Raw genomic sequence first — 15,109 nt, forward strand, 5'->3', positions numbered from 1 at the left:
GGTTTTGTTGGGAAACTCAGATTTATTGAAATACAAAACGTTTTGTAGAAACGAACAGTTTTGAGAGAACTTTCCCTGTGAGCGAAGGGGGGCAGGGATACTAATCGACACACCTGTCCTACGGTGTTTGAAGCAGGGAGAGAGGTGTGTACTAACCACTAAGCTATTGGCCAGTCTAGGGTTGCTCTTTTTTTAAAGATTTTATTTTTGTTCCAGTGGGAAGCAAAAACAAACTTTGAGATCTCCGTTGGTCACAAAAGGATTTTTTTTTTCCAGCCAGCCTTTGGAATAAAAGGGATGAATGGAACATTTAATTATTCCGGTGTAGGCCGTTAATATAGGAATCAAATGGACTTGTTCTTAAAAACCTCCTCCTTTATATAAAGTTAGCTCCTGTCCTCTGAATTCCTTTTATCTTTAAACAGAGATGTAATTGCCAAGTAGCATTTAAACCCAAACTTTGCATGCGGGAGTTCTGAGATCCCAGCTCTTAAAACACCTGGGTGTGTCTTTTCAGAAGAGAGGAGCTTATTGATTTCAGATCCAACAGGCTGGCCACCTGTCCTACAGATCACCCCGAAGCATGCCAAGCTGAGGCATGCTCTCCACAGAGCCCAGGCCAGGTGTGTAATGGTGTATCCTGCCTGTCTCGACATGGCAAGGGCAGAGCTCCGTTGTACGGGGCCAATAGCTGGCTGACTGCTGGAGTGGTCTGGTACATGAAGGAGAGGACAAGGGGACCTTTGGCATCTTTGTTCTAACCCTGTCTGGTGCTGCCTTTCTGCAGCTTTGGGCCGAGGAGGGCGCTAGTTAAAACTCCAGTGCCACATCTGTAAAATGTGGCTAGTCCTCCGGGGCGGAGGCCCAATGGGCGTCTTACGCCTTCAAAAGGGTTTTGGCAGATCTGGAGGGTTATTGTATGGACAGGGAGTAAGGGGTCTGAGTGACTTGTACTGCGGGGCCACCGCGAGGCCTGATAGGCCAAGGTCCCGCAGGGCTAGGTCCTGTGGATAGTCTCGCAGCCTAGGCCCCAAAGAGCCAAGGAGTCTCCCGGTGCATATGGGCCCGGCTCTGCTTGTACGGAAGTCGTGGGAGCTCTGCCTTTGACATCCAGGGGAGCAGGTTAAAGCCAAACCCGAGTGCTTGGAAAATCCCGTCCTCCCACAGTCTAGTGCAGGGTGGGTAGTAACTTTCGCAGGGGGGCCACTTAATGAATTTTGATATGTGCTATGCGCTGGCTCCACATTCCCCTCCCTCCCAGAAGGGGTGGGGCTTGGGGGGGAAGGGGCGGGGCTATGGACAAGCCTCCCCCCCCCGAGTTGCCTGGGACTTCGTATTAAAAACACAGCAAAAGGCTCATGGCTCCCATTTCTGGCAGCTGCCTGGGGTTACTGAGGCTATTTCAAGGGCTCGTGGAAATTCGATGGCAGGATATAAATAGAAAGTGGCCGGGTGCAGTCCGTGGGCCGGATCCAGCCCCCAGGCCACATCTTGCCCAGCTCGGCTCTAGTGGGTGGATGGGGGGCTCAGCAGCCTCAGGCTCCTGGAGTTTGAAGCGTTGTCCGCAAGAAACAGTTACGCAGCCACCGCAGCAGAAGCCTAGCTCAGAGTTGCTGGGCACAAGCCTGCCGGAGGGCGGCGCTCAGGGTGCCGTCTATACTGGCTCTAGTTCAAACAGAGCCCGCGCGGGTCCGTGTGCACGTACAGGGGGTCTGCCCGGCTAGCTTGGCGTGTGGACTTTGTCTCTGCGTCGCGGCAGGCTGAGCTAGGCGAAGGCAAGTGAACAGAACTTCAGCGAAACTGTAGAGACGCCTCCCGCCCCCGGTAAATTCCTGGAGCCCCCTAGCAAAGTGCCTTTCCCTAGAGTCCCTTTCCTCACCAAGCGTTTTGTCACCAGAAGCTGCTGGGTAAGGCTCTGCCGAGGAGAACTTGTCTGGCTGCGAGATCGTGAGCTTTGTGTTGACTGACTTAAGCTGTCTTGCGCAGGGACAAGGCCTCCTCCCTCCTCGTGCAGCCCCCGGCAAGCCGGCCGGGCGTTTGTCACTGCAGCGTCTGCGAGGCTGGAGCTTGCCAGCTTTGGGCAGCACACGGGAACACTGCTGAGGTTTAGGAGGGGTGTGAGGGACAGTCCTGGTTGAGTAGAATGAGGAGGAAAACTGATTTGACTGGTGAGGGGAAGGATGGTCGTGGTAAGACAGAGCAGCTGCTACAGGGCTCAGTTAATAAAGAATTAAAGGAGGGTAATTAATGCCAATTAACATGGGTTTCTAGAAAATCCTTTTTTTGATGAGCTTCCAAGTTCAGCTGCTGAAGATAATAGAGTTATGTACTACCTGAGTTTCTGTAAGGCAAGGTAGTACATTGGACCTGGTTCTGCAAAATGTTTTCCTTTCTATATATTAAAGAAAACGTTTCCTACGGGACCACAGAGTGAGGTCGTGCATCACTCTGCGTCCCACAGCCCCTCTCACCACCCCACCCCCCATGCTTGGGGGAACTGCGAGCCACGCAGACCGCAGCCTACCCCGCCCCCATTGCTCGGGGGCAGCGGAGGGTTGGGCCTGGCTGCGCCCAGCTTCGACCCGGCCCAACCACCCTGTGGCCAGGGGGAGACGGGCCAGGCAGGCCTCTGGCTGCACCCCAGTCTGGGGGGAGTAGGGTTGGTGGGGGAGAGAGAAGGGGTACAGCGGCGGGGGGAGGAGAAAGGGGAGTTTGGGTGAGGGCAGCGAGCAAGGACACAGCCCCCTGGTATTTTGTTTTTTAATTTAAATCTAGACTATGAAATGAAGTCGGTGCACATTACCCACTGGCAGAAAGGCCTCTCTGTACTTGCTAATGACAAGCCAGCTCTGAGCAGCTGTGTTTCTAGTGGGGTCTCATGGTTCGTAGCTTTATGCTATTTAATGTTTTTAGCTCTGTTGGCTGTCCTGAATGATACGGGGTCCCTTCTGGCTTTGAAATCTGTGGTGGGGCGTCTATGGTGGGGCACTAAGCAGGGAGACATGAGTTCAAGTCCTCCCTCTGCCACAGACTACACATGGGACTTTGGGCTGTCACTTAGCCTTTCTGTGCCGCTGTCTCCTATCTGTACAATGGGGATAATAGCACTGCCCTTCCTCCCAGGAGTGCTGAGGGAAAAACACAGTGAAGAATGGGCAGTGATCAGATACTATGGGTGAGTGGGAGCATGCAAGTTCCTTAGCTCCAACGGAGAAGCACCATCTACGCACATGCTCTGCTGGCCTGAAGTCCCCTGTACAGACTCTCAATATGGACAAAATGGCCAGCCGGTCTAGGGAGCATGGAAATAGAAGTGGCTGGTTTAAAACCTGAGTGCCACGTCCCTGGGGAAGGCGTACACAGAGCACCAGAGGTAAAAGGCACTGCCAGGCACAGTCCCTAACCATCTGCACTGTGCCAGACGGGCAGCCCAAATCTTAGCTTTAAATGCTGGATCTGAAATCGCTTGTCTCACACCATTGCTTGGGGGGAGAGTCAGGGTTAAACTCCGTCTCTCTTAGGGCTTTCTACTCCTACCTGTCCCCATAGTATCTGTGCACTGGCTCTGAGTGCCTGTAGCCTGGCACAGGTCACGGATCCTTCCAAGCCCTCACGCCTGCTCTCAGGGGCATGTGGCCACGCCTCTTCTGCACCAGCCCGAGCTGGTTAACTCCTAAGCAGCAATGCGCGCCCTTGGAGCAGGGGTCATAACGTTCTCTACGACCTCCCAGCCCAGTGCAGTCGGCTCCCAGCCAGCGTGCACCATGGAGCCACGGCTAACTGAGGGTGCATCACCACAGCACCGGTATTTCGAGATAACCATGCGAGCGTCTACACGGCCATTCCGTTATTTTGAAATAACAGCTGGCTTATTCTGAAACCGGGAAGCCTCATTCTATGAGGAATAACACCTATTCTAAAATAGCTATTTCGAAATATGGCATGTGTAGATGCGCCACTGCAGCTATTTCCAAATAGCCCCTCCCCAGGGCTTCCTGGGGCTCTAAATCGAGATCGCACGTCTACGTTAGGGAACCTGGCCTCGGACTCATTTTGAGGCTTCCCTGCAGTGTAGACGTGCTATGTCGAAATAAGCTATTTCAGAATAACTATTCCCGAATACCTAATTTTGAAATAAGCGTGCACTGCAGACATAGCCATAGAAACATCCAGTGTGGGTCAGCAGCCACTTTGTGAAGGTTGCCTCAAGGAAAAGTCCTTACTGCAATAACTGGTCCCTGACTGTCCCACAGAGATGGGACAGGCCCAGAGGGCTTCTGAAAACATGTCTGTGTCTTGATTTTTGATATTGAAAACATGAGCTGGCTGAAAAAATGGAGGGGGCTGTAAATAAGAGAGGAAGTGCTAATGTGAAACCTCGTGGTATAGGATAAATAGAATAATTCTCACCCGCCCAGCACCTTCTTGCGGCTGGCGCAGGCTTGTTCCAGAAGCTGATATTCCTACTCCTCTGACTATGGGCGTTGCATTGTGTCCCTTGGGAGACTTCTCCACCATCCACCTCCCACGCTCAGGGAGAGGCCAATGGCTTTTTCCAACACCAAAATAAAAAAGCCGCTAGACAAAACTCCTGGCTCTCCACAGCTTTGGTTAATTTGCAGTGGAGGGATTAATTGGTGGGCTGCATCTATATAAAAACATGGTCATAAAAATGTCTCGTTGCATCATGTTTTCCACACTGCAGCAAGGGAGAGCTGGTCCGGGGATTGCAGTTCCTGCTGTGGGGGACATGGGCCACTAGAGGGTGCCCGGAATGCACCGGGAGTTGGCCTTTTGTCATCAGAGGTATTGTCAAATAGACGCCTTCCCCTCACACATCATGTGAGCCCTGGATTTAATTTTGATGCCCACGTAAGGAGGGTGGGAGGCGGCGAAGCCTCACTCCTGCATTGCCCCCCAAGCGTGTGTGAGAGCCCGAATTCTCCTCCAACTCTGTCTGGGCGAGGTTGGTCTGGCAAGCGGACTAGCAGGAGGGTGTGGTACAGAAACTGCTGCAGCTGACCTGTCAAATCAGGGAGGCTGGAGGCTGGATGGAACAGGCTCATCTGCTTAGCTGTTTTGATTAGAAAGGACCAGGCGAAGAGATTAATCACTGCAGATATCGGGGCTGGGAGACAGACGCTAGAAGATGCTTAGAGAGGTAAGCTATTTTGGACTCACTCCTTTGACTGGCCTGTTTGCAGATCTTCTATCTATGGGGGTAATTGAAGCTAGGTTTCCTGGCTCATTGCTAAACCCAGGCAGGGCTCTGAATAGCAGTGCTCTGGGGTGACTTTGTGCAGAGCACTGTGTTTGAATTTAATTCCTGACAATTTAACATGGTGCATTGTCTGCCACCTGAGGTGGAGTCTCATGCGTCCGGCCAAGTAAGGTGACAGTCGGTGTGCAAATAGAATACTCCAAAAGAGCAATTTGCAAAAGACACCCACCCCCCAACTGGCTTGTGTTCCAAATGGCTGCAACAGGAGATCTTGTTGCGTGTTTTAATGGGGACACAGGAGACACCACACATCAGACAGCTGAGAATTCCCCCCAGTTGCTTTTATTTAGGGACAAAAAATGTTTTTACTCTGGTGAGCCTGCTGCACGGCTCCCACATCGTTTGATCTCAGGGAATCCCTCTTGTTTCCTAGGCAGCAATTTGTGCCCTGACACTTGGCTGTGGAGGGGCTGCAGCCAAGTGTTGTGCTGTGCTGTGTTGTGTAGCAGCTGAAACCATCTGATGCGGAGATTAATAGCAGTGATTCACGGGATGTGCTTGGTCCTCTACCTTTTTCCAGGGCAGTTGAGAGAGAGAGAGAGGCTTTAAAATCACTGGGGGTTGTGTTGGGTTTTTTGGGTCCCTCCTGCATCTTTTAGTTTTTGCTTCTTGATTCCCACTGTCAGGGTTTGGCTTTCCCCTCTGAATGCAAATCATGTTCTTTTGTCCTCCCCCTCTGAAGCTTGATACATTTATCTCTGTGACACAGGGGGCACCACCCATCTGCTCACTTCTCCCCCTCCTTCCCCCGCCCCCACTTCTTTACAGTTCTATAAAGTACCATCAGATCAGCTGGTCCCCACAGACGATCTAAACCAACAGCGTGTCTCGTGCCTGAATTTGGCACTTCAGAGGTTCCAAGTCCATGAACTGCTCTCCTTTCCTAGCGTGGTCAGAGACAATACAGTGAGGGTAGGAGTTTAATTGAAGCTGTATCTGCCCATTTACATCAAAACGTAATGATGGGCTTTTGTAAGTACTCAGGCACAGGGATTCACTTAGAGGGTTGTTCTGGGTTTCTCTGAATATCTGTAAACTAGGGATCTCCTCCTGCCTCTCCCATATAGCTTGATTTTTAGGTTAATTCTTGGGAAACCAGATCACAAAACTCTGCGCTCCCAGGCGCTGAATGAGGGGGCTTTGAGGATGGAAATCAAAGTTTCTGTACACAGCAACATTGTACGTCGTACAGGTCTGAGTTCCAAAGGCCATGTCCGCAGAGCACCGCCCGCCACTCACCCCGCTACAGCTTGGCGGGGTGTGTAGGGTTGCCAGATGGTTTCAACAAAAATACCGGACACACTTGCCATTACGTAGCAAGCTACATTCCATCTTCTGTAGAAAATACTGGACATTTATATTTTCTCACTTATATTTTCTCAACTTGTTTCCCGAACAGAAAGCTCCAATACTGAACTGTCCGGTTCAAAACTGGACACCTGGCAACCCTATGGGTGTGTGAAAAGTGGAGGTGGTTGTGTAGATTCCTGGGCGTTGAATACCATCGCGTCTGCTCGGAGGAAGATTAGGGGCACCGGTAGAAATGCCAGCGTCTTAGTGACATGCAGGCCTGGTGAGAGAAATTTGAGCCCCTAGTACAGCGTGGTCACTACATTTCACTTTATTTATGCTGCTAATTTTGGGGGGGAAGCCTGAACTCTGAGCCTCAGTCCAGTTATTCCCCCACCCCCTTTTCCCATTCTCATCAGCCTTGTCTACATGTCCTCTTCCCTGAGCAGCGTGAATAACAGGCCCTGATTTCCCAGGGTAGTCAGTACCATGGCGACTGGGCGGGGTCTCCAAGTTCTCATGGGAACAGGAACATCCCCCATCAGGGCAGGGAAAACGACCAAGGCTGTCCCCTAACGATGCCTGGGTAATATTTATTTTCAAAAGCGCTGGCAGGACTTTGATTTCTGAATCCCAATGGAAGTTCAAACCCCCTTGAATGCAATGGGAGCAAAGGACTAAGACCTCAACTATTTCTGCACATGTTGCCTGTCATCTTTCTTCATCAAAATCTTTTATCCCAGATTAAAAGCGAGTGGTGACCATTTTTAGCCCTCTTGCAGTGTTCCTTCATTCCTAACTCAGGGTGAATCTCTCGGTTTCCATGTCAACTCTTTGATCGGGCTTGTCGATGTTACCTATTCATTCCTCAGTGTGGAAATACCCATTCACACCTGTCAAACAGCCCGGTCCATAGCAACATATGTTTTTCTGAGTTAACAGGTGGGTAGGGGCAAGGGGATGAAAACTGTCCTAAATGATTAGTGTCAAATAAGCTTGGGGCATCACAGTGCTACTGAGGCTAAACTCAGCCATACACAGTGTTCCTCCTTCATGCATGGCGTGTGGGAATCGGGAGATGTGAACTGCCTGGCTGGAGTTTGGCCCACATCTCCGTTTTCAGACCCACGCTGATACGTGAAGCACCTCTTGGGAAGTCTTTGGCCAGTAGGGTTTTTACTGCAGAACAAGGGAGCATGCCAAATCAAAATGACTTTCTCCTGAACTCTAATCACATACAACTATCCCCCTGAGCTCCCAATCAGAACTCGTGCCGTCTGCCGAGGGCGAGAGGGGCAGGTAGGTGCATGGCCTTCAGACCAGCAAAGCTCTGGGAGGACAAAGCGTTTGGGTGGGGCGTGAGAAGAGATCCACTGGAGTACACTGTAACTGGCACTCAAGAAATGTGGCTTACATCTAGGTCAGCGATGGGCAGTGGCCGTCCTCCATCTCCAGGGGCTGCAAGATTGTTGTGAGCAAGACGGTCTCCTGGGACAGGGCAGGGTTGCTCATTGCGCTTGCGCACATAGAAATTGCAGGCGGTGCCGACTGAACCGTAGCCGCGCTGTGAGTGGCTGCAGAGGGAGCGCGTGGTTCTCACAGTCAGTGCTGTTTGCGATCAGCCCGCCACTCACTCCACGTGCCCTGGTTTTCTGTGGGTATCGCTTTAGTAATCCCAGTAGGGCAAAAAAAGCTCCATGGATGGAAACCAGAGGAATCTAGCAACCCTGGGCGGGGCCATTAGTAAACGAAATGTCGTGTGGCTCACACATAGAACCCACAGCAGTAAGGAGCTCAGGTTATTCACCTCTCATCTAGGTGATCAATATGCAAAACAAGAGGTGGGTTTGTTACCAGCCTCCCTTGTTCTCTGAATCTTGGATTCCAAACTGATTGTTGCTGATCTTGTTCCCCAGACCTTGTTCCCTGCTGATAAAGATGGGCTGAGACGCTAATACGCAGTAAGCCCAGAAACCATACACATGCAGCTGTTTATGGGCACTATTCCTTAATCCTCCTGCACTAGTTCCTAGAGACGCGCCCCCCCCCCCCCCCCGGACACCCCCATTGCATCTGGGCAGCATTACCACTGCAGCTGCATGCGCAGGCCCCTAAGTGATCAATTACATAGTAATTAACACTGTGCCAGTTGCTATCTACACGCAGTCTTTCCCTCAAAGGTTACAGCCTCTACAGCTGAGACGGGAGGATGAAACAAATTGCAGGCATCAGTGAAAGTTAACCATGAATCTCTGCTCATACTTCGCAAATGCAAGGGGCAGCTTCTACACTGCCCAGCCAGGGTGCGACTGCACCGATCTACCGTTAAATACCCCTTTGGAACACCTGCTCTTTAGTGCGACAATTTAGCAGTTTTTTTATGATCAGCAGAGCCAGACTGAATAACTATGCAATTGACAATAGACGCACAGGTGTTGAAAAGATTTACTGTGGGCTGCTCTAAAACCTAATTAAACAAAGTCCCGTATTTCAGACACCTTTGAAAAACTGAAGATGCTATTTACCTTGACTTGGTTGGTTCTCTTTACCCCTTTTATATGGATGGTTGGTGGTGGGAAGTGACACCACAGAGCTAGTGACTGAGCTGGCTTCACGTCAGTGCCCTCCGGGTGTGTAAGCTCTTGGATAAATTCTCCGTCTCATTCATGAACTTTAACCCTTTGCTGCACAGAAATCAGAGAAACCAGGAGGCAAGAAATAAAGGAGTCTCTTGGATACTCTTGCTCTCCTAGGTTTTGCTGCAGAGGTATGGCCTTAAAACCAGGACCAGACTTAAGGGGAATTCAGTTCTTGGAGGTTACTACTTAGGCCAAGTCTACACTATGAGAGAAAGCCGAACTAAGATACACAATTCCAGTTACATGAATAACCTCGCTGGAAGTCAACATACCTTAGCTCAACTTATGGTGGCGTCCCTGTTTCAGGAAACTCTCCCATTGACTTCCCTTACTCCTTGCAACACGGTGGAGTACTGGAGCCAATGGGGGTACAATCAGAAGTTAATTTAGCCAGTCCCTATTAGAATGCCAGGAGATGGATCTCCGCAGCGTGGATCTCCTGGCAAGTGGAGACAAGCCCTTGGTCACAGTGTTTCATGGCTGGAGTCCATCTACCAACAGGAGTAGAAGAGGTGAATCAGGGTTTACCTGAGTTTTTGTTTGAGGTGCCACCAGTCATAGGCCTAGACCTGTGTGAGTTTGTAACTTGCTCCAGTCTCTGAGTTGTCTAAGCTTGGGATTAATTTTCCAACCTCTAATGCGTTGTGCTGTTGCAGCTAAGGTATGTTTCCCGGGCAAAAAGGATGTGAACAGACCTTTGGAGACTGTGCTATTGAAGAGCTGCCATCTTGGATTTTGGTGTCAAGATGGAGACCGCACCTGCCCCAGTGTAGGAGGCAACGGGTGAGAGACTCGGGATGAGCATTGCCCTGACAATTGATGCAGGGTAGTTGCAAGGTTGCCTGGCATTCCTTCCTCTGGTGTGCTGACCTGTACGGACGCATCAGTTCTCCACCCAGCATAACAATTGAATGTGTAGCCATTGTGATAGGTCTCCAAAAAGGGCAGAGGGATTTGTTTGGATGCATTAAATTAAATAATCTGAACTGAGAGCAAAAGCTTCAGAGGAGAAGCCGAGTTAGTCTGTAACTGGAAAAACTTAACAACAAATAGTCTGGTAGCACTTTAAAGACTAACAAAACATGTCGATGGGATCCTGAGCTATCTGAAGAAGTGAGTTGTGCCTACAAAAGCTCATGATCCCATCGACATGTTTTGTTAGTCTTGAAGGTGCTGCTAGACTATATGTTGTTTTTGAATTGAGAGTGTTTGTTTGTCTATTTTAGGTCACCACTGGTCATCCAAGCAGGTTTTTTCCCTTTAGATGGTCAGATTTGGTTGCAGGGAGACCCATAACATATATCTGGTCTAGTTTCTTTTGTGGATCCTTGGGTGCAAGTCTCCATCCTGAAAGACTTTCACAAGCTCCCTTGCTCCTGCAGCAGGGCTCTCCTGATTCCCAGGCCCCTCAGAGCTCTGCACGATTTATAAACGTAGCTCAGAACCCATCGTGTGCCTGCTCCCCGAGCTCTGGAATCAGGACGCCGGCCTCCCATGGTGGTTAGTTCCCTTCCCCTCCCCTGCTCCAGTTATCCCCTTCCTCTGTCCTGGGTTTTGGTTATTGCGGCGCGACGAGGCAGTTGCATCAATGGAATGTTTCTCCTTCCGCTGTCGGGCCAATCCCATGACGTGGCCTAGTGGATTTGTACCGGAGTAGGACTTGGGTCCTATTCCTGGGCCTGCCACTTCCCCGTTGGGTGACCTTGAAGAGGCTGCTTTGATGGGCTCTTTCCCTAGCTGTAAAAGCCTCCTCTGTGAACAGCCTTGCTCTGTGGGCGACAGTGAGAGAAGAGCTAGGTGTGAAGGCCGGCTTTGCAGCAGGGGGAGTGCCAGGTCCTGCAGCAAAGCTGAAGGTTGCCTAGCGTTTTCGGGGTAAGCAGCAGAGCTGGTTGAAGATTTCATCCTCTTGATTGAAAAGTGGGGGTGGGAGAACACAATGTTATCCTGTAATACATGATCCTGTAAACATGTCAGCACGGGCTTCCTCACAAGCATGAAAGCCTGGCTCCAGTTGCAGGTGCTGAATGAGTCCGTGCTGCTTTCGGTTATGTGCATGCACGAGTGCGAATATAAACTGAGGCTTTGTACCTTTTGCTATGGGCTGGGACCTCTTTTCCCACCCCGGAATTCTGCTCTGTCCCATTCAGTAATGTGGGAAGGGCGTGGTGGCCCCAACCCAATGACTCTTGTTGGCATCACACCCCCACACTCCGAGTCAACGGAGTTATGAGCCAGTGCTAGCTGCGGCTCCCATTCTTCCCAAACCCATCCAGTCCCTTCTGGCCAGACGAAGTATTTCTGCTTCTCCTGGGATGGCCCTAGCCTGATGCTCTCGGATACTGTCTTAACATTTCCCATCCTCTTCCTTCCCCCTTCTCTGTGGCAATCGGATCTCTTTGTTCTTGGGTAGAGACAGATGCACAATAATTACAGTCTCTCATCTTCAGGGCTGCTGCTGCTGTCTTTAAGAGGGTTAACCTTTCCCTCCAGCGGGCATGTTGCCTGCTCTAGCATTGTAAAACCCATGTATTTTTAGTTACTAGAACAAGCTTGTTTCTGTTTGAAGCTCTTTCCCCCTTTTTCGGTCTCCTTGCATGATTTATTCAGCGTCTCATCTGCCCAGGCCTCCCACTTACAGCTTCTAGAGTCTGCCTGTTTTAGCTTCAGTGCTGTCATTTAACTCATTTGTCTTCCCATCCTTGTTCTAATGTATTTCTCCCTAATTAAACCTCAGCTGTCACTTCCTCTGCCTCCCATCCCTGTTCCTGCATCCCACGCAGTGCTCTTAGCCCCATTCTCCTACTCTGGTCTGCATGCCGCCCCCGTGAAACACCTCCCACACTGCCCGGGCCTGCTTTAACGTTCCCCTGGATCTCTGTCCATGACCTTTGCTCATGGCTGTGTTCCCAGGAGGACCGGTACATGTGTGTTTACTGACTTGTGCACACAAGTGGCTAGATGTGTTTTCCCACTCACCATGTTCATGTTGTGCACACACTTTAGATGCATCACGTTGCCTACAAATGGTGTCTTTTGTGCGTTTGTGTGGGCTTTCAGATGTTCTAGGCATACAATTGTGTAGCTAGATTGTGTGTGTGGTACTAGGGTACTTGAGCACTCAGACATAAATACAAAATCTATCACTGGCTTCAGAATTTTTAGTCTTCAATATCTGGTTGAAATCCATGAAAATGCTCTCTAGTCTTCATGCAGCATTCCCTTATAGACACGATTGTTTACCTCCTCCCTCAGCAATGTGCACACTAGAGTGCTTAAAACCTATTTTCTAGCCATTTCCACCCAGGTCTTGGACCCTGAATAAATTATTTCTTAATCTGTCCTCCTGATTACAACACATCCTCCTGCAACTCTGGGCTCCATGTTCCAATACTCTACTTGGCTCACCAAGGAAGATTTCATAGTTTCCATGGTTATTTTGTGTTCAGCTGAATTCCTTTAGCTGCTCTCTGAACAGAGCATGTGTTGAGTGAAGCAGGAATTATCCAGTCTCATGTGGATCTTAAGTTTAAATCTAATGGATGCATTTTAAGAGGATGGGATTCTGGCTAGGCAAGGAACGAAAGTACTGTACTGGGATTTTACCAGGATCATAGAATCATGAGAAGGAACCTCAAGAGGTCATCAAATCCAGTTCCCTGCATTCACAGCAGGATCAAGCACCATCTAGACCATCCCTGACAAGTGTTTTTTAACATGCTCTTAAAAAAAAATCCAGTGATGGAGATTCCACAACCTCCCTAGGCAACTTATTCCAGTGTTTAACCACCTGGACAGTTAGGAAGTTTTCCCTAATGTTTGACCTAAATCTCCCTTGCTTCAATTTAAGTCCATTGCTCCTTGTCCTATCCTCAGGAGTTAACAGGAATATTTTTTTTCTCTCTCCTCGTGACTCCCTTTTTAATTCTTGATGACCTCTTGAGGTCTCTTCCAATTCTAGGATTAAAATCATAGAGCTGGAAGAGACCTCAGGAGGTCATCAAGTCCAGCCCCCTGCCCAAGGCAGGACCAATCCCAGTCTGATTCTATTGATGGAGCCCTGCAAATCCACAGATACCCGCTTTATATCCATGGGTAGCTGTAGCTCATTTTTATGAAAACAGATGCGGATACAGATTTTGTATCCACGCAAGGCTCTACCTATTGAAACCAGCAACTCTGTGTGGTTTCCACTTGCTCCACTTTATCACCGAGTTATAATGTTTCTGGGTCCAGAAAGATGTGGGTTTCTGAACTACCACTCCTTATGCACTTAAAGAAGTAAAAAATTGTAGGTGCACAAGGAGTTTCATTGCATTACCCCCTAGGCCAGTGCTAGATCCGCCAGCACTCTGTGGACGCATCTATATTTGAGTTTTTCAGCTGCCACACAGTCACTAATATGTTTGTATATTCTCACATCACCACTTTATAAATGTTTGGGTCTGATCATGTAGCTAAGGTTGTAGTGTGTGCACTAGAATCAATTAATTAGCAGATGTTAATTACTAATTAACATGTGAGAACGTGCCTGGAAAGTCAAGTGTAGACAGACCCTTACATGGCAAATGGGGCTTTCTTGGCAGCTCAGCTGGGCTGGCAGAGTCTGCTTGCTTGAAGTCTCCTTGGGCAGGTGCTGTGTGAGATTCGTGGGCCCTTTCTTGGAGCTCTGTGCTGCGATGCTGCAGAATCATGACAGGCCCCCTTTCCACCTGACCGTGTTCCACAAAGCCACTGCCGTTGTCTGTGTCAACACACACAAAACACACACACACCGGGCTCCACCAGGCCTTCCAGGGACCCTCCGGAGACTTGAATTCTGTGGAGCGGATGCGCGGGCTGGATAAATAATAGATATCTGCCTGCAGCCAGAAAGCACTCTGGGAAACAGCAAGAGATGGGCCTCTTTAATCAGTGATGCATTTGGAGGAACCTGGGGGGCGGGGAATGGGAACGGAATGCCGGCGGGCCTGGGGCATTTTGGTGTGAGTTCATGCCAGATGGATGGTGCTGGAGGTGGACATGTGTCAGGCATAGTGCAAGGTCCTTCCATGCTGCCGTGCTCACCGTGCCTCCTCCCTCCCCAGAAGCATCTCCTCTGGGAACAGAAGCAACACACTCATCTGTGGGTGCATCCGCTGAGGCTGCCAAGGGTGCTGTTGATGCAGTGCTGAGCTTTTTCAGATGGGCAGCTGAGCGCTGAGATCTGAATGGATGCTGTTATTTACATAATCCCATCCCCCTGCTTTTATGAAGGGGTCCTGCACTCTTGACATTTTTCACAGTAATCCTCCCACGAGTGAATACCATGGTCCTTTATCAGTATTCTTCCAGGCCAGCTGCCTTTCTGATTAGCATCTGGGCTCGCTTTCTCTGCCACGTATTGCTCCTTGTTGACTAGTTGCAAGAACATGTTTGGGGTGACACATTGAAAAAACCTTCCCACTGAAGCAACAGCTCCATTGGATGTGGAGAAGTGATTTAAATCCTTCCTGTTGCTCTGTTTCCAAAAACCCACAGCAGGTACTCCTCTCACTGTCCTCCTTCGCTCCCCTAAGCCATGTGATTGATTTTTAGGAGGAACCTCAGCTGGCTTCTGAAAAACTCTGAATAAAATCCAGTGCGGTGTTAAGGTGGGTGCAGGCTCTGTCTTCTGGGTGAGCACTGCAGGGATGCTAGCACTAGAAAGTTGCATTTATGAGAGAACCCGTCCCTTTCTTGCTCCAGGACTGATGGACAAACATGCTGTCCCTCTCAGGGCAGACTGTATGGGTACAGCTACACAGCAACATCATTTCGAAATAAATTAGTCGTGTTTACACAGCAAGCAGTTATTTCGAAATAACATCGAAATGTGGTCAAGCTGGACGACGACTTCCTCCGACTCCTGTGACCCTCATTG

General features: G+C 49.7%; 1 protein-coding gene across 1 annotated transcript in view; it reads left to right on the forward strand.

The window, feature by feature from the left end:
* Positions 1–4,829: 4,829 nt before the first annotated feature.
* Positions 4,830–15,109, forward strand: part of ADD2 (adducin 2) — a 119,433-nt gene continuing 109,153 nt past the window's right edge. The window contains exon 1 of the mRNA XM_006129099.5: positions 4,830–5,161. The gene's annotated coding sequence lies outside the window, so the exon portion shown is untranslated. The remainder of the gene's footprint in view (positions 5,162–15,109) is intronic.

This window comes from Pelodiscus sinensis, chromosome 28, assembly GCF_052426305.1.
Source record: "Pelodiscus sinensis isolate ZL-2025 chromosome 28, ASM5242630v1, whole genome shotgun sequence".
NCBI lineage: Eukaryota > Metazoa > Chordata > Testudines > Trionychidae > Pelodiscus > Pelodiscus sinensis.